At 43.2% G+C, this 23,102-nt stretch overlaps 1 long non-coding RNA gene across 2 annotated transcripts; it reads right to left on the reverse strand.

Moving 5' to 3' along the window:
- Positions 1 to 2,177: 2,177 nt before the first annotated feature.
- LOC117871232 lies at positions 2,178 to 22,830 on the reverse strand. 2 transcript variants are annotated; one of them, XR_004644184.1, is made up of 3 exons: positions 22,702 to 22,830; positions 19,051 to 19,140; positions 2,178 to 2,265 (listed from the first exon to the last, which is right to left on the reverse strand). It is a non-coding gene; the product is annotated as an uncharacterized LOC117871232 (long non-coding RNA). The 2 variants fall into 2 exon arrangements; XR_004644185.1 differs by lacking the exons at positions 19,051 to 19,140; positions 22,702 to 22,830 and adding exons at positions 11,438 to 11,528; positions 15,070 to 16,063.
- Positions 22,831 to 23,102: the final 272 nt, after the last annotated feature.

Genomic DNA, 23,102 nt, shown 5'->3' on the forward strand with positions numbered 1-23,102 from the left:
AAGAGAATACAGACTTAAAAAAAAAATCACAGATGCAGTTTTTTCTGAAGATTTAACAAAACAGAAACCCATAATTTTTGCTGTCTTGAAAGATGATGTAGAAATTACCAGCCCATAGATTCTGCTCCTTGTTCTCACAAAGCATCAGACCACACTGCTTCTTTGGGGCCAGCCCCATGCAAGTATGAGGGACAGGTTCTGTGCAACACAGCTCAAGGGCAGAAGGTGGTTTTATGACATGTTTCAGCACCTTTGTTCTTGACTGCTGCAGGAGCCAAAATGGCCCCTGGTATAAATCAGCCCTATAGGCTGCTCTAATTTATGCAGGATTGCTTATGGGCCTCTGTCATAACTATAAAGGGAAGAGTAACAGCTCTCCTGTGTACAGTACTATAAAATCCCTCCTGGCCAGAGACTCCAAAATCCTTTTACCTGTAAAGGGTTAAGAAGCTCAGGTAACCTGGCTGACACCTGACCCAAAGGACCAATAAGGGGACAAGATACTTTCAAATATTGGGGGGGAGGGAGGCTTTTGTTTGTGCTCTTTGTTTGGGAAGTTGTTTGCTCTTGGGACTGAGAGGGACCAGACATCAATCCAGGTTCTCCAAATCTTTCTGAACAAGTCTCTCATATTTCAAACTTGTAAGTAAACAGCCAGGCAAGGAGTGTTAGTTTATCTTTGTTTTCTCAACTTGTAAATGTACCTTTTGCTAGAGTGTTTATCTCTGTTTACTGTAACTTTGAACCTAAGGCTAGAGGAAGGTCCTCTGAGAGGGGTCCTCTGAGCTCTTTAAGTTTGATTACCCTGTAAAGTTATTTTTCCATCCTGATTTTACAGAGATGATTTTTACCTTTTTCTTTAATTAAAAGCCTTCTTTTAAAAAACCTGATTGATTTTTCCTTGTGTTTAGATCCAAGGGGGTTGGATCTTGATCCACCAGGAATTGGTGGGAGGAAGGAGGGGGGATGGTTAATTTCTCCTTGTTTTAAGATCCAAGGGGTTTGGATCTGTATTCACCAGGGAATTGGCAAAGAGTCTCTCAAGGCTACCCAGGGAAGGGAATTAGCTTTGGGAGTGGTGGCAGCGGACCAGATCTAAACTGGTAGTTAAGCTTAGAAGTTTTCATGCAGGCCCCAACATTTATACCCTAAAGTTCAGAGTGAGGAAGCAGCCTTGACAGCCTCAAAGCAGCCTAGAATGCACTATGCTACCTCTGCCCTGCTCCCATCCTGGCCACCAGGAATCTGTTAATGGACATTGTGTGGGTGGGACAGAAGGTTTGGGGGGGCCCCCCTCTTCTGTTGACTCTACACAGCTCCTGTACTAGAGGAATTCTCCTCCAGTGTCAAAAACTGTGATGGGGATGGTTAGGCCTAATGGTTGGAGCTGGAGCAGTCATGCCTAAGAGTTGGAGTCAGATTCAGTAGGCCAGAGCAGAGCTGGAGCAGGACTAGGAACAGGGCTGGAAGGCAAGCGCAAAGCTGGAGCTTGCTAAGGTTCATGGAGTCTGTTGCTACTGTCAGGCAGGAGCAAGTTTCAAGCCCTGGCATGACATCAAGCAGACTGAGCTGCTTTTTCTCCTGTGAGGCTTATATACCTGGTCTGGGAGTCACAAGACCAGTTTCTGCCTGGTGGATTGTCTGGAACCTAGCGCAGGAGTGACTCATCATCTTACACCCAGTCACTTGTGACCTCTAATTGCTGCTGAGGCTGGAACAGAAGCAGAATCAACCTCAACATTTCCATAGTTTCTTTAAGGCATATTCAACAGAAGCATCTTCCAGTTTGGCAGAAAGCATGAAAAAGTGTAACTGTGATTGGTGTTACCATGACTGAAAAATGGAGCAGAGGGTAAGCAAACTGAATGTTTTCATGTTCTTCATGAATTCCATATAACGTTGATCTCTTCTGCCCACGGACTCTACTGCCTTAAGGCTCATTCATGCAGTCTTTACACATTCCCACATGCCCCTAAATGTAAGGGATAGTTTGCTTTTTAAAAGAGTCTAAGATTGGGCTAGTTAAGGGAAAGAAAAAAAAATAGGCTGAGGGCTGTGTGTGCAAGGGGATTCGCCTACAGGATTTTGTTCATGTCCATGTGTGCTTTATGTTACTCTTAAATTTGATTTTCAAAAAAAAATATTTTTACACCTGGCCACTCGATGCAACATCTCACCTCATTTAGTAACGCCCATTAATTGGAGGTTGAGGGCTGTGTGTTCAGGAAGGATGCTATCTCCTCTGTGAGAGCCAGGACTGTAAACCTACATTGAAGAGAAGGGTGGCGGTTAAATTGTTGAAAACCCTTTCTATAAAACAGCATCTATCGTCTCAGAGGCCCTTCAAATACTCTTATATACAGCACTGGAAATCTACTAATGCATCTGTCAACCTGAATGGAATAAGGGTCTATTCACTGATCCTATGTGGGTCTATGTTTGAGAAATTTGCACAAATGTTACATTGGTACAAACTCCTTATGCAGACATGCTGAGCCAATGTAAAACTGAGTTTACACCAGTAATTTTCTGGATTTAGTAGTACTGGTTATAAACACATCTACATTAGGGTTTTACATTTGTAGGTGCACTGATTTACTTGCATCAGTGCAAATTTTTCTAATGTAGACAGGGCCATTGAGTCCTCCTGGTTTAACAAATATGGTAGAGCTTGGGCACCCTTGATCATGAACTCTTGGTGATGAGCTTTACCTCAATCAAGTACAGTAGACCATTAATTCCTTTCTTTGTCTTCCCACACATAAACCACCTAGTATTTCTTGGATTCTGGGTACATGTGTCTTTGAGATTTCATTCTCTATAATGAATATTCATGTCTGGGATGGTTATTATGATTTGTTTCATATCAACTGTAGAATACATGAAGAGGGTCAGAAGCAGCAGCAAGAACAGCAGAGATGCTCCCTAACAAAATTAATGCATCCCTCAGAAAGCAGCAGTATTTTCAGTGTATTGTCTTCAGACTCGGGCATATGGACTTGTAAATCGAAGCAACATGCTGCAAACAGTGAGGCATAGCTTCCTTATTAATTATCGCTTCCGAACCAGGTGGGTATCCTTCATAAATTCAGTGCAGGATTTGTTTGAGATTAGCATGATCTTAAAATCACTAGCAGGAACAAAGCCATTAGGATGGCAGGGTTTATATACTATTGCACTTGTCTGTAGAAATAACGATTCTGTGCTAGGACTGTGTGATCTAATGATCATCTTGAGACAAACGTGAAAGTTATCAGTGGTGGTGATAATGAGAAGAAGGAGTACATGTTACAGACAGAGGAAGAGTTAAAATATTACTGTTGAGGAAGAACAGGCTTAGGCTAACCCTTGCTCTAGGGTGACAATCTGTCCTGCTGATGACAAATTGGGGTGGGAAGGATATACATGGTACTTTAGATTGAGGGAAAGCAGGTTAATCTGGCAGGCCCTCCTGAAAATATCTAGGGAGGGGAACAGGAATGCATGACCTCAAAAAGGGATTAAGTAGCCCCCAAAAACATTAAGAGGACTTTTTCATACACCAGCTACTAGGTCCTTATCCTTCAGAAGACAGTGAAAGATAGAGACCTGGTTCATGGCTTCAGACTGGACCCATGAACATCCCATGCATTTTCTAAGAGAGTTCCATGCACTTTCGCTATTTTCACAATAACTTTTGCAGTTCATTCCACTCTGAAAGTCAAAGGTCAGATTTGATAGTTAAGAACCCACGTGATCAAAGTCAGAGAAAATATTCAAACAAGCCATTGTGAAATGAAATTACTGAGAGCCAATAACTCACAGCCACTGGTGATGGACTGCACACCTGCTGTCTGGGCTGAATATTCAAAGATTCTGACTTTATAAGAGTAAATACATTTGTAAACAAAATGTGCTCCTGTGAGTAACAGATGTATTGTTAATAAGCAACCAACAACAGGAAGACCAATCATAGTCATCCCTAGCATTCACTCCACTTTCTATTAAGATTCCAAAGCTGATTATGCAATTCCCAACCCTCGTCATATTTGGGGGAAATATACACAACCAACTAGAGGGACTCTTTGAAGAGCTTTGAAAATTGGGCCTTCAGAAATATAGGGAGATGGACTCAGATCCAGAATGTTCCTTCTCACTCTACAGCTGTGTGAAACTCAAAATCCACTCTTCCTTACTTTCTCATATATTGATATGAGCAGGGATTGTGTCCTGCAAGGTATGTCCCCCACCTCTGATGTCACCCATCTGTCTGCTAGATGGTCTGCTCTCCCATCTTTTGTCTGTAACGGTGTGGGATCTACCAAGGTGAACCTGTTCTCGCAGACCAAAGAATCCAGCTAAAGGAGAACAGTCTCCCTGTCTGTCCTCCTATTCATTTTAGTGTTGGCCCTACCTATGCCAGCTGTACAGGCCTGTCTGTAATTTAGGGGCCTAGTGCATCAGAGAACATACTGCAGCAGGGACTCTGCTAGTAAGCATTTCAAAGTAGCAGCTGTGTTAGTCTGTATCCGCAAAAAGAACAGGAGTACTTGTGGCACCTTAGAGACTAACAAATTTATTTCAGCATAAGGTTTCGTGGGCTGCAGCCCACTTCTTCAGATGCATAGAGTGGAACACACAGACAGAAGATATTTATACATACAGAGAACATGAAAAGGTGGAAGTACGCATACCAATTGTAAGAGGCCAATCAATTGAGATGAGCTATCAGTAGCAGCAGAAGAAAAAACTTTGAAGTGATAATTGAGATGACCCATAGAAGGTGTGAGGAGAACTTAACATGGGGGGGGGGGGGGAAATTCAATTAGTGTAATGACCCAACCATTCCCAGTGGGAGAACACTTCAACCTCTCTAATCACTCAGTGACAGACTTGAAGGTGTCAGTTTTGCAACAAAAAAACTTCAAAAACAGATTCCAAAGTGAGACCGCTGAAATCGAATTAATATGCAAATTAGACACAATTAACTTAGGCCTAAGCAGAGACTGGGAATGTATTTGTAATGTCACCAAGAGATATTCAGCGCAATACTGCAGGATTCTTTTGTTTAGAGGAATGATTTAAGTTAAATAATAGTACAGTTACAGAAGATTATCCCCATATCTGGTATTCTTCACTGATACAGTAATGTGTCCTGTAGATGGTGCTGTTCCCTCACTATTTTCACTTTCCACTGAGACATGACACTCACATGTGATGTTCCCAGGAAAAATAATCTCTGTAATATGTGTACTTTGTGCATCCTGAACTGCAAACAGAAAGAGGCGATCTCGTTCAATGTGAAATTAAAAGTGAAACTGTTTTAAAAATGGGACCAGGGCTGTACCACATTGCTCATGCTGTTTTAATGGAGTATCTCATCTTGATTGAGCGGAAAAAGAATCCAATGCCCCCAATTTGCAGTAGAATTCCTTTCCTTCTGAACAAAACAAAACAAAACAATAATTCACAGAAGCCCAGTTTTAAGACATCCAGCCTTTTTTACTAAAGTATAATCCTGGCAGACACATAAGAGAATTTGAGTGTTAACTTTTTTTTTTAAAAGGACATTAAAATAACATTTAAATGAGTGAGAGAATGGCTGAATTAATGAAGCAATAACTTAACAAACAGACAAAGTAATGTAAACAGATGTGTCCTACTTCAAACAGCAGCTCATGTTTGATCAGCCTTTCACTGGAGATGTAGAGCTGGCAGTACTCTGGGTATTGGACAAGGAGGATTTTTCCATCTGTGTTCTCTGCCGTGTGACATCGCAGTGAACAAGGCCAGATAAAGTTTAGCACAAGATTAAAAGGAGAGGAGTCTGATACTGCAGTAGTATAGTGTTTGTTTGGCCTCATAATATTTCTTATAAACAGAGCTGGCAGTGACATTTATAGTTAAGATTGCCTACCATTTTCCATTATAAGCCCCTTTTTTCAGTTACTTTTTCACTTTGCCAAACTTTAACTGTTCAGGTTGAAGTTTTCTATGCTTGCCCTGTGCCTCAGGCTGTTAAAGGTAAAGTTTTTTTCCAAACCATTTTTGGACATCTCTAAAACCTTCATCCTTTGGAGAATGGACTTGCAGTCTGGCAGAGGGATAGTCCTGAGGTCACAGAGGTGTCCTTCACTTCGTTATGCATATTTACCCAGATTTGAACGAATTTATATGCTTCTGAAAACTGCCTTTGCACATGTTCAGTAGGGTTTATTAGAGACTTGCAGTGAAACTCTACCAATATTCCATCTGCACTGAGCATGCCCCCAACCCTTCAGAGCTTCTTACAGGGCCACTGTATTAGCACAACCCTTAATGGTGCACAAGCTAAGCATCAGCTACAAAACAGGAGAAGGTGTGCTGGACAGGAGCCAGGTGGCAACCAGGAGGTCCACTTTCAACATTTCGAAGGACTGATGTTAATTTTGTGGATTTCAAAGTTTTATTATTGAGCAATGCCTCATACATTAAGAAGCTTGCAAGCATCATGGTCCCCATTTTACAAGTGAGATAACCAAGAAGGAGCACAAGATCACCTCTAGCAGAGTAAGTAATGTAATCCAAATCTTTCCTATGTAGTTCCCAAGCCTCATCTCACTTTTCCACACAGCCTTTCAGAGTGAATGTGCCAGATCTATATGCTGTCTGACCTATACCACACTCCCTACCAGAACAAGAACTAGAATCCAATACTCCTAATTCACAACATTTCCCTGCTGTCTAGCAAATTGTTTTGTATGCCACTGGCAAACTGTGTCACAACCCCTCTGGTGACTGGTCCACACAAAATATAAACAGCACCACTGCTATTACTTTCTCCTTTAGCTCAAGTGGTAACAATATGGACTATGGTTGCAAAGATTAGGATTCAGACATTGCTGATTACACATATGAGGAATCAGTAAACATCCTCATCATGGAATATCTGCTTTTTATTTTGCTTAAAAAAAAATAAGGAAAATTATTAAAAAAAAAAACTGTGGTAAGTAAACATTTAAGGTTGAAAATTCAAGTGCTCAAAAGTTAGGAAATACCCATTCAAACTTAATTTGGCTGCTTATTTTATATGAATTATGATAGTCTTTAACAAAAGGATCACATACCATTTGCTCTACAGATAAGGGGATCAATAGCAAATGGGGTGGAGAGTTTCAGAAAGGTCAATTGACTAAGGTTCATAGGACTTGCACTGCAGGGCCACAAATAAGAGTGTAGAGGGTCCTGTTTTGGTTTGAGCCCAGGCTCTGAGACCCACCCCCTTTGCTGGGTTTCAGACTCAGTGCTCCAGCCCAAGCAGGAACATCTACAATGCTATTTTTAGCCCCATACTGCAAGCCCCTCAAGGCTCTGAGTCTTGCTTCTGTAGGCTTTTTTTTTTTTTTTTTTTTTTGGATTGTGGATGTACCCTAAATCACTGGATTGGGCCCCAGGATAGCTGAGTGCTATTCCAGACTCTGAGACAGACTTCCTAAAAGATGCTGGGCAGGGCTTCAGCTTTATGCATATGTACAAAATGGCTGAATTAAGGTTGAACACGGGCAACTTTAATGATGGTATTTCCTGATGTTTGAGTGCTTGATTTCGCAACCGTAACATTCCTTTAATGTAGCTTTTGGTATTAAGTTAATAATATGTTAACATTATTAATAACAATAGCCCCAAACTGCCTCTGAACTTAATAGGCATTATTCTCCAATCTTTTATGAGAGTTTTATGCTGGTATGACCCCATTTAATTGAATGGCACCCCACCAGCGTCAAGGAATAGAGGATCAAGCCCTGTATCTCTATAATGGGTGGCACCAGATCTGTCCAGAATCCCTACTCTAACATATTGTGGCGGTCAGCAAATATCTAGTTTTAGTGACAGGTTTCAGAGTAGCAGCCGTGTTAGTCTGTATCCGCAAAAAGAACAGGAGTACTTGTGGCATCTTGGAGACTAACAAATTTATTAGAGCATAAGCTTTCGTGGGCTACTGCCCACTTCTTTGGATGCAAATTTGTTAGTCTCTAAGGTGCCACAAGTACTCCTGTTCTTTTTGTAGTTTTAGTGAGCTAGACAACAGACATTGCATCAGTTAGAGTTTGAGAACCTGGTTCTGATCTCATGGGTAAGACAATACTACTTACCCTCAGTTTTTACATAAAGACTATTATCCTACAGCTAGAGCATATATGTGCAGTGTGAAAAATAGGTGGAATTAATGTGAGCCCAAACAATTCACATTTTTCGTTTGGTCTAACCTAGCCTCTGTGTGTGTGTGTGTGTCTGTGTGTGTGTTGGGGGAAGGGGAGAGGAGGAATGGGAACTTCAGCTATGAAAAATATGAAACATCAAGTGAATTAACTTGGTGACACCTACCCATATATTTTCAAAATACTGTCAAGATTTTAGCTGCACAACTGGTATTTAAGGCAATGGGAAAGATGCAGCTGAAATTGAATGTGCTTTGACAAATTTACCTTCTGGAAGAAAGCACATATCTATAGTGTTGACTGGAGGCAGGATGAGTGATTGTGATGAAAAAACTACACAAGTTTGCTTTTAGAGTTAGGCTTTGCTCCTCTGCCATTCTCACTGTTGCTTCCTCATCCTAAATAAAATCTATGATGGCTTCATACTCTTTTCCTGCTTCCTTTCCTGGCACAGAATTTCCAATTGCTTCCTAATTCAACTTCTCTGCCTTATGCACAGAATCCCAATGGCTTCCCCACTCCCTGATGTCCCCTAGTCTACACAGAGTGCCTGAGGAGTGACTTTCCTCTCTGCACTCTTTTGTTACTTTCTTCCCCTTCACACACCTTTGTTCTGTTTTTCCCACAGCTACTCCCTCCCCATTTTTCTTTCCCTCCCCTATACATGCTTCTTGATGTCTTTAGCATCTCCTCTTCCCACTTCTTCCCCTGAACAATATCACCATTGTCTCAGACATTCCTCCTTGCCTTCTCTATAAAGACTTACCAGGAAAAAAGAGGCGTTGTTTTGCAATCCAACGCAACTGTGAGCCTTGCTGATTTGAAGTAAAATAAACTAAAAGTGATTTTAAGTGACTCCTCTTTTGTTCTATTGTCTATACAGAGTTCATTGTTTTAAGAGTTACTTTTGAAAGAAAAATATTAATATTCTGTACATGAAATGCTCAGGAAAAAAATGTGCCTCATGCATAGAACAGTGGCAGACTAATACAGATGAAATTATTTCTATTATACATATTGAGGTATTCTGTATGGATTTTACAATGAAAATGGTTTTTTTTCCCCTTTGCCCTCTCTTCTGGCTCATTCTAAACTCTCTGCTCTAAAGTTTTCTTGACCGCCCCCACATCTCTCTCTCTAATTCACTCAAACCTTACCCCTGCATGTGGTAGATGAGCACTTTTTTTTGTAATACTGACAGCTTTTTCTGCAACAAGCTCTGTGGTCGTCAGTAGCATTTACCCCTGGGCACACTGGCTTTTAACGGGCTTATTTGTTAAAAAGCCAAATGAAATGCTCTGTGATGCTCCCAACTGAGCTTTTTTAACAAGAAGTGAAAGCCAAATGTTGGCATTGTCGAAAGGCAAGCACGATGGATAACCAAAACTGATAGAGAATAAGATTGTTAAACAAAGTAGGGGCTAGGATCTTCAGAACAACAATGGTATCAAATCTAGTTCACTAGCGAAAATGAGATATACAGCATATTTTTTTAAGTAACACATGTATGTATGGAATATTTTAAAGGCAAATAATAACAGACATAAATATTGTCTAAGCACATAAGTTTACTGTGTTTTATTATACACAAGAAAAACTGCATTAAAATATTATACAGAATTGTTTTAAATCAAATTACTGTCTGAAGGAATATAGGATTTGATCTCCTGGATTTGACCATTTATTTATCTATCCTTATATATGTGGCATTAGCTAATATCTGAATTCAGAGGAAAGCAAAACATTTTCCTAATCCATCCAGTCAGCTATACAATGCCTAGAAGTAGTCATATTGTTATTTGTAATTTTATTTCTGTATTATCAACAAATTAGTTTCCTTGCTGTACCTTTGATAATATCAGTGCAAATAGTTGCACATACTCTTTCTCTGAGACAGCCTGAGCCTGGGAAGTACCTAAGGCATGATTAATTAGTCAAGTGAAAGAAACTACCCAGCTGACAAAAGTATTCATTGGACCAAATGACCTTTGATGTCTCAGTGCTTGAGGCCAGAGAATTTGGCATGAGATAATCTGGAATGCTAAGCGGGATCTACAGCTACTAAAATATGAATATTTTGAAGAGAGGTTATGTCTTCACTGCAGGAAACAGTGTGCTTATACATCAGGGTAGCTAATTTCAAGATAGCTACCTTGATGTCAAATCCTAGATGAGACAAGCAGTAGATTTTACCTCAATAGCTCATCTAGAGAAACCTCAGATGGGGGCTTTAGTATTAACCCCTAGAATTTTACACTGAGTTAGCTATGTCCTTGGGGGGGGGGGGGAGCCCTTTTGCAATGAAAACAAAGCCAGAGTCTCTTTGGTATGGTCACTATATCTCTCAGGACCTGGAAAAAGGTGTAATCCTGGTGATGGTCAATCTCAGCCTGTGGAGGTGGGCCGTGACAGTGGTTGGTGATGATGAGACTGCCCCCACTGAATCAAGCTGCCAAGTTCTGCCAGAAATAAAAAGGCAAAGAGGGGCAATAGCTGTGTCACATCAAAAAGTATCCTATCAAAACAAAATCCAGTGCCAACAACCCAGACATGGACACTTCCCCTCATTTTAAAAAAGAGGCAGGTCTAAATTATTATTCCTATTGTTATTATTTGTATTACCGTAGCACCCAGGAGTGTGAGTCATGGCCCAGGATTCCATTGTGCTAGGTGTTGTACAAACACAGAACAAAACAGTCCCCTGTCCCTAAAGTTGCTCAAGAGCATTTCCTATGAATGCAATCACTAAAAATCAAAGAAATCCACCAATAGAAGGATTTAAATCCTGCTTTAAGGGAAAATTTAAATGCATAGCTGCTATTGAAATCCCCCATAATACTTAAGGTACGTCCACACTGCTCCACAGTTTAGAATGCGGATGTGTGAATAGCAGTGCACACCAAAGTGCTGTGCTGTAACTCCCCCGTGTGGTTGCTGTGGATGTGAACTAAAAGGTTCCCAGTTTGCATTAACACAGTCCTGTTTGAAGAGGACTACATTAATGGAAATGAGGAACCTTTTAGTTCATGCTAATAGAGTCCACATGGAGGAGCTACAGCGCAGCACTATCGTCACCCCTGTAACCCAAACTATGCGATAGCTGTAGCCCTCAGTCTGTAGATTCTTTGAGGCAGGAATCATCTTTTTATGTGTGTACAGAGCCTTGAATGGAGTCGCTAAGTACTAACACAATGCAAATCGAATCAAATAATAACAATAATACATAAATATACGGTATATGTAGTGACAGACAGTCTGACCTCGTGGATTGGGTGCTCAGGAGACCTGGGTTCTATTTTTGGCACTACCACTGTTATACTGGGTGACCTCTTCATGCCTCAGTTTCCCCATCTGTAAAATGAAGATAATGACACTGACCTCCTTGGTAAAGTGCTTGATCGACTGATTACATGTGCTGTATAAGAGCTAAGTATTATTATTAATGTGAGAATTACCTCATTTTGGACACTTTTTTAAAAAAAAATTAATGGATAGACTACAAAATGCCACAGGCCCAATTCTCCTCTGCCACCTGTGTAAATCAGAAGTAACTCCACTGAAGTTAAAATAGAGCCCAAAGCTCACTGAAAAAAGTTGAAGTCTTTCCATTTACTTCAATGGGTTTTGGATCAGGATCTAAGTGAGAAAAGAATCAGGACCTATTTTTTTTTTTCTTTAAAGACTATAACAAGTACCAGCCTTACATTGTGGTGGTGAGGGGTATTTAATCATTATAATGTCTCTGCATGAGAGTCCCCTCCCACCATTAGACACCCAGGAGATTGACCTGCTTGGTCTTTATTTGTTTTACTTTCCTCAAGGTATGCATGAATGTAGAATTAAGGCCAGTAGCCCCTGAAGATGACTGCAAGCTCTGTAATTAAAATTCAGGAAATTGAGCCTGTTAGCATGGAGCAAAGAGCAACAACTCCTAGCTTGCTTCTCCAAGAGACCCACAAATCTTTAAGACTGAAGATATAAATGTTGTGTAGGAGGTTTCCACATAAACAAAATATATATCGCCTCTAAAATCATAACTACCGCTGCAGGCCTACCAATCAAATGACAGTGACTCTTCTGGGTTTTCCATAAATCATGGCTTGAGAGATTTAACTTAGTTTAGTATCAGTAAATAGCATTTTAGTTAAAGGGATTTTCAAAAAGGGAAATAGAGCAATTAAAAATAGTTCACCTAACGCCAAAGACACTAAACTCTCACCCTTTGCACATGCCCAGAGACTCGAGAAACTAACCTTGTTTGAATGACATGTATATCTCTTTCCTGCTGGTAATGGCATAATAACTGTCCTGATGTTTTGAAAAAGGCAATAGATCTTGGTTTGTACGAAGGTGGGCTTCTCAAGATTACCACTGCTTCATCTGTGCTGTAAAAACTTGCATCACTGCTGAAATAGCAGCAGTGTCAACTATAAAAAGCTATCTTCATTTTCCAAGCAATGCCTTCCCAAGGTCACAATGCTTTTACATTGTATAGTAGGCCCTGGTTTCTGTCTTAGAGTACCACTGACATTCTTTAAAACTGAGATTCAGTTTCACTCTCACCATTTCGCTTATTTTAATTATATCACTGAATCCCTATTAAAAAACCCCTATTGCTCGGATTCTTTTCTACATTTTATTTTAACCCTTGAAGAATTCTGTCACCAAGTTTGATGCTTTGTGAGTTAACAAGCATTACCTTGGACACTCTACCTAATAAATGGCTCGATTGCTACTTTGTGAGCAACTGAAAGAACAGATGGATATTTAGGATATGAAGAATTCCACTTTGCTAGTATTATTCCAGACAGACACATCTAATGAATGAGAACACAAAGGCATGCAGCAGCTGTCAGTTGAATACGTGCCATAGTGCAAAGCACTGCTATAAATGAATTTGAAAGATTTATGCACTTCTATTTCTATCTTGATATTCTCTGAGTGTATTTTATGTAGAGGATAATGTAGGGGGAGATGGAATAAGGGCTGGAAGAAAATTAGATCCCAAATAACATCACAGATTAAAGTAAAACTGCTCATGAATTATCATCCTGCATAACTGAGCTACCATAAACTCCATACTGGACAATGGTCCATTATATTCTATTCCACTCTGGTGGTGATGCCATATTGAAAAAAAAAGCAGGTGGGACTCTTTAGCTCATTGCAGCTGCACACATGTTCAGTAGTTAATGCATCTTTGAAAATCCCCCTCAATCAGTTGTCATGCCTGAGAGGTTATTCAGTGACATTCCACTGCTGCTTGTTTTGAAAGCCCATACTGGCATGTACATATATTCATTACACATACTATACATTGTGAGGTAGCAGGGCACATGCCCCTATATGAATCATGCATCAAGATTAAATAAATGGGCTTTGAATGGTGCAAAGGACTATGATATAGTAAATTTATTTCACTTTGAATTCACATTTGTCTGAGTGTGGCGGTCCCCAATGGTTGAGCCTCCACTGTTCAATTTCTATAATAAGCTTTGTTATTCAACATGTCACTGCTAAGGCATACTTAGATGAAATTTAAGTCTACTTTGAATGACTCTTTACGTGGTGGTAAATCAGATAACTAATACATACATTTGGATCCCATTTTATTCCCAGACTCATTGATATAATAGCTTTAGAAAGGTTATCTACAGTTATCTTGTCTATCAGCTGGCAAGACCGGATTGCTCTCAACATCAAACCAATATACGTTTTATCTAGTCCATTCTCAAGCTCTTCTAGAGGTAGTAACTCAGTGACCTCTCTTGGCAAATCATTCTGTTGTCTAATTGACCCTGATTTTGGAATTTTTACCCCATATGTCTAATCTGAATGAAATTTCCTTCTTTAACTTTCAGGCCATTGCTCATTATATCATCCTTAACCACATTAAATAATTCCTCCCCATCTTTTAATGTTACTACTTCTCAAGTATTTAAACATGGTTATCATGTCTGCTCTTTGTCATCTTTTCTCTAAGCTGTACATATTCAGTTCCTTTAATCTCACTTCAGAGGTCATGCCCACTAATCCTTTTATCACTTTAGTCACCTTTATTTGTATTTTTTCTAATTTATCAATGTCTTTTTTATAATTAGGAGGCCAAAATTGTACACGGTCACTCAAACACTGTTGGAGGGTGAAGGGTAGCGATGGGAGGACAATGTGGGTATGGCTTCACAGTTTATAGCTGCTATTCTATTTGATGAAGGTACTATAAAGACTTATCAGTCTACTCCTTAACTAATTAGTGACTTTAATGAGCACTGAACCTTCAAGTGCAATGCTAGGGATCAATTAAAACATCTGTGGCAACATAATTAACTCAAAATAAAGAATCAGAGAAATTCCTTGAAAAATGACACCTTCTTAAAAAGGTACGGTAAGTATATCATTTAACATGAAACCTATGTTTAGTATTCTGGTAGAATCCTTATAAGCATGATTTTATCTAATATGACAAAGCTAAATTTGTAGATGTTCTGAGCAACACAAATGACTGTAGAAGGAGCAGAATGTTTCTGAATTAAGAAAGACCTCCATGACAGTCAGAACACAGAGGGCAGATTCACAGCTGGCATATGACCATACATAGAGGTCAATGAGGGAACGGCATTCATTTATGCCAACAGTGACTGAGGCTGTAAGGTCTTAAAATTGAAAAGGAGCTACTGACATTTAATTCTTATGTCAGGGAAAGTCTTAATTTAAAGAAAAATGGCCCCCCAAGGCAAAATTGTGCAAATTGCCTCTTGCTTATGACCTTGACATTGACCTCAGGTATACCATGCCTAAGTCCAATTTTTCATTGTAAAACTTGTATTTGTGGTTAAAAATGTCTCCAGACTTAAACATAAAAGGGCAGGCTACTGTTCTGTATTCAGCTTACTTTGGGCATAGCAGAGAGGGAGGTCTCAGGTAGTCAGTTATCCTCCTTCATTCTCTGTCCTTTGACCCGAGCAGTGTAGAGTAGGCTGGAGGCTGCTTTTTAAAAAATATTATTTATATAGCATAGGAGCCTACTGGACGAGGGGGCTGTACAAACACATAACAAAAAGGAGAGTCCGTGCCCCTAAAAGGTTACAATCTAAGTACAAGACAAGAGACAACATATGGATACAGAGAGACAGACAGGGTAATGGAAATGGCATAGGGCTGCCACAGTGTCTTCTACACTACCCACCCTACTAGCCCCCAGTACAGGGGCATGATGGAGAGAATGGGGGCAAGCCTGGGGCACCACAGAGGCCAGCTGCCAGCCAGCCCTTGGGGGCCATGGTCTGCTTCTGTAAAATGGAACAGACTTCAGGCTGCTACTCTGTGTTATGCTGGGGTCTAATATCTAGTGGTCCTGGGACTAGGGGAGCACAAAGGTGACTGAACTCTGCCTTTGCCTCAAAGTGGTCCTGCAATGAGCTCAGCTCAGTCAGATGAGAGAATCTGGTCCATAGTTCAGAACTCCCAAATGCTATATTTACAGTAAACGTAAAGCGCATTGGCCAAATTCTTTTTGACTTCATAGGAGTTACAGCGATGGTTGTAAAGGAGGACTTGGGTCATTTGACTTTTAACGAAGGCTCTCTCTTTACAGTGTTTATAATGCAGGGATGACTGGAAACGTAAATACACATAACCCAAGCACAGAAGTCCTTATTGCCAATACTACTTTATAGTCTCCAGCTTCTAGTCCAAGCTGGATGTGACACGAAAGACTCCTGTCTCTGACTCAGTACAACATTTAATTCTTTAGTACTGAAATACTTTGCACACTCCCTTTCACCTTTTCTTTTTGCTGAAGTCACAATACCTGTACTAAGTTTTTGACATCACATTAACTTCCATGGAAACAAACCAGCATTAGAGAAACACGGGAATATGACTTCATTGTAGGATTAAGCAAAAAAAACCTTCCCAAGAACCCCAAACCCCAAAACCTAGGGAAAAAGCTCTTATACAACCATAAAGAGGGTGTCTGAAATAATCTTGGAGTTAATACAGAAAATACTGGCAATTTAGTGTTTTATGAAAAAAAGAGAGCATTTTTGCTAAGTTTGTTGAAGTATGAAAGTCTTTCTTTAAAAGAGAGTCTACATGCCCCATTAATGATAGCTTGGATTACGGCAGTGCATTTGGTTTGAGTTCATATTTAAAAGAAACCATTTGCTCCTACTGAAGCAAGGCACTCAGTCGATGTGAACCTCCTATGCTGCTGAAGTTAGCTGGCTTGACCTGACATATTTTTAGAGAGTACTGAAAACAAGAGAGGAGCGGGTGAGATAGGAGAGTCAGATCAAGGATGATTGTGTTGAGGGTCTAGTAGAAAGGCAAAGGGGTTATTTCATGTAATTGAATAGCATTCTAACATACAGGCAGCTTACAATAGTCATAGAAAACATAGTTGTGGCAAATGACACAGCAACAAATATTACTCTCTATTTGAAAACAACCACAATTCAGGCTAGAGTCAGAGCTCAGTGAACAGTTTTCTAGAGTTTGGAATTCTTGTGAGAGCATCGGATAAGTCAGGATTTGTCTACATATGGAGTTTTCTGGAATAGCTATTGTGCCTCAAATTTGCAACCTACTTTTAATACAAAATAATTTTCAAGTGCAGACAAGAACTCACATGCACTAGGAGTCTGATTCTTCTCTCATATACATCAGTTTTACAATGAAGTATTTTCATGAAGTTCAGTGGAGATACTCCTGATTTTGACTCATGTAACTTAGATCTGAATCATGCCCTAAGTCACAAACAATTTATCATTTGCCTAATAATGAAAGCGAGAGCTTCCAATTAGTCTTTATTTCAAAGAGTAAAACTTTTTTAAAAACCTAGAAAGCCCATCAAAATTCTGCAAAAATCCTGACTGGAATTTTCAACTGTTCTAAGGTCAAGTTCCAATATTGCTGCTGAAATGAAAGGTAATGTTTGGAACACGATCACTGTGTCATAATCTTGTTTCAAACACAATTTGTGTGTGTCAAGCCTGGGGCTGAGCTGATACGCGTCATGGAGCAATGGAGAGGTGCATTAAGGACCAGAAATACTGGAAAGAGCCTTTCTCGTCATCTCCTCTGCTAAAACGTGATGTACTCCGGACACTTTGATCATGCAGGCCATACACAAGAAAAGCTTCCTTTGATGGATTCTCTTTTCCACAAACACATGAAACCCCAGTTCATGTAACTACAGTTATGCGTATATATCCAGGGAGAATAGATCTTAATTTATAAAAGAGAAGGAAAAGCCCAGTAGTTATTTCTTCCTCTGATTCCTTTTTTTTTATTGTGAACACTATGATAGCACTGTAGAGCTCCTGCTTTCACTTTTATTAAGGTCAGCTTGGCACACAAAATGTTTTTCAAACTTGAATTTGATCTTGCTCATGCCAAGAGAGTTTTCCAAAGATCTGCCATTTGTGCACTGAGGGTGGCATTCTCCCCTGTGCTGAGCGGCCAGTGCAAGGTTTATGAATTCTGTGAGCCCTTTTGAAGGTTTGAGATGGACATAATGTAGGCTCATTGTGGTAGGCCTGGCACCAAACAGCCCCTTTGTGGCGGGGGGGATGGGGTGTTGGAACCTCGCCACTCTGAAGTTCATGCGCCGGTCTCTCTGTGGGCTGCTAGTTGTGGCCTAATGGCCTTCTTCCACACAATCACCCCTTGGTCGGGGTAGTGGGCCTAGCGGCTAGAGTCCGGGTAACTCAGCCCAAACATCTGGGCGGGGTGGCCCAATGGCCAGGGTCCATATAAATTGCTCTCCGCATTGGAGCAGTGCGGCCTAATGGCCAGAGTCCATACAATCCCCGTGGTGTGGGGGGATAGTGGTAGGCGGACCCAGGCCCGCCCTCTCCACCAGGTCCTGACCCAAGGCTCTGGTAGTGGCAAGTTCCCCTTGCCACCAGCTCGGCGGGGATCCGTCCGCAACATGCCAAGCATCTGTGCAGCTCTAACGCCATTTGCCTCTAAAGTTCCCCTGGGTCACTTCCAACCATAAACGCCAGTTGTCTGCTTCGGGGGTTCCTCCAGTCTGTTCCCCTCCTGTGACATACTCCATCTGGGCATCAGGGTGCGTCGCGGCTTGGCTGGCCTCTGGATCCTGGTGCGCAGGCTGTCCCTCCTCGAGAGCTGGCAGCGTGCCTCCTTCCCCTCCGGTGGTCAGCCCAGACTGAGCAGCTCTGCAGGCTTTTATACCTGTTCTCCAGTTGGCACATGCCAGCAGAGCTTCCAGGGTGCGGCTTCCTCTGCTAGGAAGGAAAGGTTAACCCCTGTGGTACCAGTGTGGGGCCACTCTACCCCATCATACTCACCTATTGGAGGAGCCTCTGAACCCTTTCAGAGGTATCCTGGTTAAACAGACCTCTGTGTTCTTTAAACTGCAAATCCCACGATACAATGGTGGGCGCTTGGTAGGACGGGACTGAGCTTCCGGGATAAGAGGCAGCTGCAAGGGGTCAGCAGCACCCATTTTATGGGCAGGAAGCTGGAACAGAGAGCTGCTGCTTCCCTTTGGGTCTGGGCCAAGGAGAAGCTGTGACACAGTCCTGTGGGTGAGTCGCTAGGAGTGAAGACCCGCGACTAGGGTTAAGACTACACAACAGTTGCACACTTGTTGCACACAGTTGCTGAGCCCTAGCACTTGGACTCCTCCACAGCGAGGCACGAGGGCAGAAGCTGGAGACTGTCAGTTGGGCAGAAGATCTGAATTTGGCCTACAGACAATTAAGGAAAAGAGTGAGTTACCCCTCGGCTCTTGTTTTCCAATATAAGAACTGTTACTGCCAGCTAGCACTGTGCACACTAAGCTGCTCACAGTACAAAATTGCCTCACTCCTTGTGTCACCTGGACTGCCTTTGGTGGACTTACCTGAACTCCTGTTCACCCAGCACGCCAATGCAAAAGAGCGCCCAGGATTATAAGCTTAAGGGACAGCGTGCACTCAGGGGTGAGACGGACCTGTGTATAAAGTCAAGAGTGTCTGTTAGGTTTATATATTTCTTACTATATGTTCCATTCTATGTATCTGATGAAGTGGGCTGTAGCCCACGAAAGCTTATGCTCAAATAAATTTGTTAGTCTCTAAGGTGCCACAAAACACTGTGACAGCAGAACCAAATAGAACCACACTACAGCAGACAAGGATGTGTTGCTATTTCTATTCTAAATGTCTGCATTTTCATGACAGTCTCCTGATCTAGGAGGACTCAAAAATCACAGGGCAAACTGCGGATCTCTTGTTTTCCTGAGTAGCCCATAGACTTAAAAACAGTAAGAAAATACTGTGATGATACACTTAATTATTGTGATAGGTGCTGTACAAACATATAACAAGAGACAGTCCCTGTACCAAGGAGCTTACAATCTAAATAGACAAGACAGACAAAGAGAACATTATTATCCCCATTTTACAGATTCAGAACTGAGGTGCAGAAAGGTGAAGTGACTAGCTCCAGGGCACACGTGAACCTAGATCTCGCAGTCACAGGAACTTTTTGGTTCAAGCCTGCGGCATCCACAGGCAGAAGTTACAGTCCAGCACTTCGGTGCGCCCTGCTATGCACACCCAGGGCTGGCTCCAAGTTTTTTGCCGCCCCAAGCAAAAAAATTTTCCCGTGTCCCCTGCCCCCGCCCCAACTCCGCCCCTTCCCCACCCCATTCCAACCCCTTCCCCAAATACCCGGCCCCTCCTCCTCCCCAGGGCACGCCGCATTTCCCCTCCTACCCCACCTGCTCCCCTAAGTGCACCGCTGCCACAAAACAGCTGATTCGCGTGGCAAGCCTGGGAGGGAGGGAGTGGGGAGAAGCGAAGCGGAGCAGCGGCGGCGCGCTCAGGGGAGCAGGTGGAGCGAAGGTGAACTGCGGCAGTGGGGGGCAGTTCCTCTGCTTCCCCCCTCAAGGGTTACTTCCTGGGGCCCTCCCCACACCCTCCACCGCCACAGCTCACCTCCGCTCAGGGCCAGCTCCCGGCTTTTTGCCCCCCAAGTGGGAAAAAAAAAAAGGGCCGGAGTGCCACCCCTTGGAAAGTGCTGCCCCAAGCACATGCTTGGAGCGCTGGTGCCTAGAGCCGGCCCTGTGCATACCCCCAAATTATGGGGCCTTGTAGCTATGTCCTTAGTTATGTTTGATCATTCTGATTCATATAAACTATGGGGAGTTGTTTAGGTTTTGTATTTTTCAGGGGTTGGTGGTGGGTATTTGTTGCATTCTTAGCCAACTGGATCTCACACTGTCTCCCTCTGTGCTCTTGGCAAGTTATCTTTGGACTTTTTAAAAATAAATATTTTGTGTTTTATTTTACTGCTTTTTAAAACTGCATCAGTTGGCATCTTTTATGAGAGTAGCTCCATTGGTTAACAGCCATTACTGCACAATTAGGTTTGATATCTTATCAGAGGTGGGGAACACAGTAACAGCAAACTTAAAAGGCCAGATTTGAAAACAGTGAGCAAAATGGTTAACATGAGGCTGAAGGGCAAAGTAATAAAATTTTAAAACCATCAACTCAGCCTGGAGGCCATTTAAAATCATTGTAGTAGAGGCACAGATGGTGCGCTTACCTCTGAGCAAGGAAACAAAAAAAGGGGGAATGAAACTGGTATGGCCAAATGGAGGATTACATAACTTGATGAGTGCTTAAAATGCAACCTTTCAAAAGTGAAAACCCTGTGCTAACAGCATATAGAGACTGGAACATGAATTATGACAGGTACAGTAATAATGTGCCAAAAGGGAAAGAAACATTCCAAACAACAAATAGCAAAATATACAAAGTAAGTGATGAAGGATGTAGAGGGAGATTTTCAAAGCATGGAGGGGAGGTAAGGTATATGTCCACACTACAAACACCCCGCCCCCCCAAACCTTCAGCAATTAGTCTCAGAGCCTGGGTCAGCTGATTCGGACTCATGTGAGGGGGCTAAAATAGCAAGGTAGACATTCCTGCTTGGGCTGGAGCCCTGTCTCTGAGTCCAACCCTCTTGCCAGGTTTCAGAGCCCTACAGTTTTTGCTTTTTCCTATGTTGTGTGAGCATCAGGATGAAACTAAAGTGTAATAAATTAAGATACGAATGTTAATATTTCATTGGAGGAGGCCACTGAATCAACTGCTGTGTCTGGATTTTACTTTTAAAAGCAATGTAATTTCATGGTCACCAGCAATGTTGCTAGCTATAAAAGTTAAAACAAGATTAACTGGTTCAGAGTCACCTAAGGTTACCATATTTCCATAATCAAAAAAGAGGACACTGTGGGGGGGGGGGGGGAGCCCCGCTCTAGCCCCGTCCCCATCCACTCCCTCCCACTTCCCGACTGCCCCCCTCAGAATCCCCAGCCCCCCTGCTTCTTGTCCCCTGACTGCCCCCTCCTGAGAACCCCTCACCCTAACTGCCCCCCTAGGACCCTACCTGTCCCCTGACTGCCCCGACCCTTATGGGTGGCAGGTTTGTAGAAATTTTGGTGGTTCCCAGAACCCGCCTCCCCCAACTCGCCCCCCCCCACCTGCCTAAGGCTCTGGGAGGGGGGTTGGGTGGGGGGAGGAGGTCTGGGGTGCAGGTCCTGGGCTGGGGATTAGGGTGCAGGAGGGTGCAGGCTCTGGGATGGAGTTTGGGAGCTGGGTGCAGGCTCCGGGCTGGGGCAGGGGGTGGGTGTGCAGGAGGGGGTGAGGGGTGCAGGCTCTGGGATGGAGTTTGGGAGTGGGAGGGGGTGCAGGCTTTGGGAGGGAGTTTGAGGGCAGGAGGGTGTGTGTGGGAAGGGGGAGGGGGTTTGGGAGGGAGTTTGGGGATAGGAGGGGGTGCAGGGGTGAGGGCTGTGGGTCTGAGGATAAGGGGTTCATGATTCAGGAGGGGGCTCAGGGATGGAGCAGAGGATTAGGGTGTGGGGGGGATGAAGGTTGGGGCTAAGGATGAGGGGGTTCATGATGCAGGAGGGGGCTCAGGGCTGGGGCAAAGGATTAGGGTGCAGGGGGATGACAGCTCTGGCTGAGGATGAGGGATTCATGATGCAGGAGGAGGCTCAGGGCTGGGGCATAGGATTAGGGTGCAGGGGGATGAGGGATTTGGGGCATTGGAGAGGCTCAGGGCTAGGGTGGAAGGGCAGGGTAAGGGCAGCCTGCCTTGCCATTAGTGGATGGGGGCACTAGGACCCTGGGGCAGCAGACAGCAGTTGCTGCTGGGAGCAGGGCTCTGCATAGGAATGTGCTACTCTGGCAGCACAAGCAGGCATGGGAGAGGCACGCACTGCTTTCTTTTGGGCAGGGCTGGGGGGGACCCATGGGGGGGACGAGTGGGGGGGGGTGGCAGGTGGAGGCCAGGGCCCGCTTCAGGGAGGGCCGGGGGAGAGACCCAGCTCCAAATATTGCTGGAGCAGGGCCCCTGGCCCTGGATATTGCTGGAGCTCGGGCACCACAAAAGAATATAACCCGCTGCCCCCCGCACTCCATATTCATACCCCCACCTCCAGAACTCCCGACCCATCCAACCCTCCCCCTGCTCCTAGACTGCCCCCCGGGACTCCCCTTACCATGCCCATGCCGGTCAGATGCTGGCTCCTCCACGTGGAGGCAAAACATGCCTCCCCGCAGAGTGCTGAGGCAGCAGGGGGGGGAGCAGGGGAGGGGCTCTGGCTGCTGGAGGCCAATGGGAGCGGCTCAATCAGGCCCAGCTGCCCAATCAGCCATGCTGCACTCTGCATGGGAGGGAGGGAGGGAAGAGGGGAAAATCCCGGACCTTTTAACCTTGTTACCAATTCCTCCCGGACGGCTATTTAAACACGAAAAAGCCGGACATGTCCGGGGAAATACGGACGGATGGTAACCCTAGAGTCACCCAGGTTTTATGCCACCAGAAAGTCCCCAACAGAAGATGAAGTTGTGTCAGCCATCACTTCTGTTCTTCCTGGTATGATCAATGCTGGGTGGGAAT

Source organism: Trachemys scripta, chromosome 1 (assembly GCF_013100865.1).
Source record: "Trachemys scripta elegans isolate TJP31775 chromosome 1, CAS_Tse_1.0, whole genome shotgun sequence".
Taxonomy (NCBI): Eukaryota; Metazoa; Chordata; order Testudines; family Emydidae; genus Trachemys; species Trachemys scripta.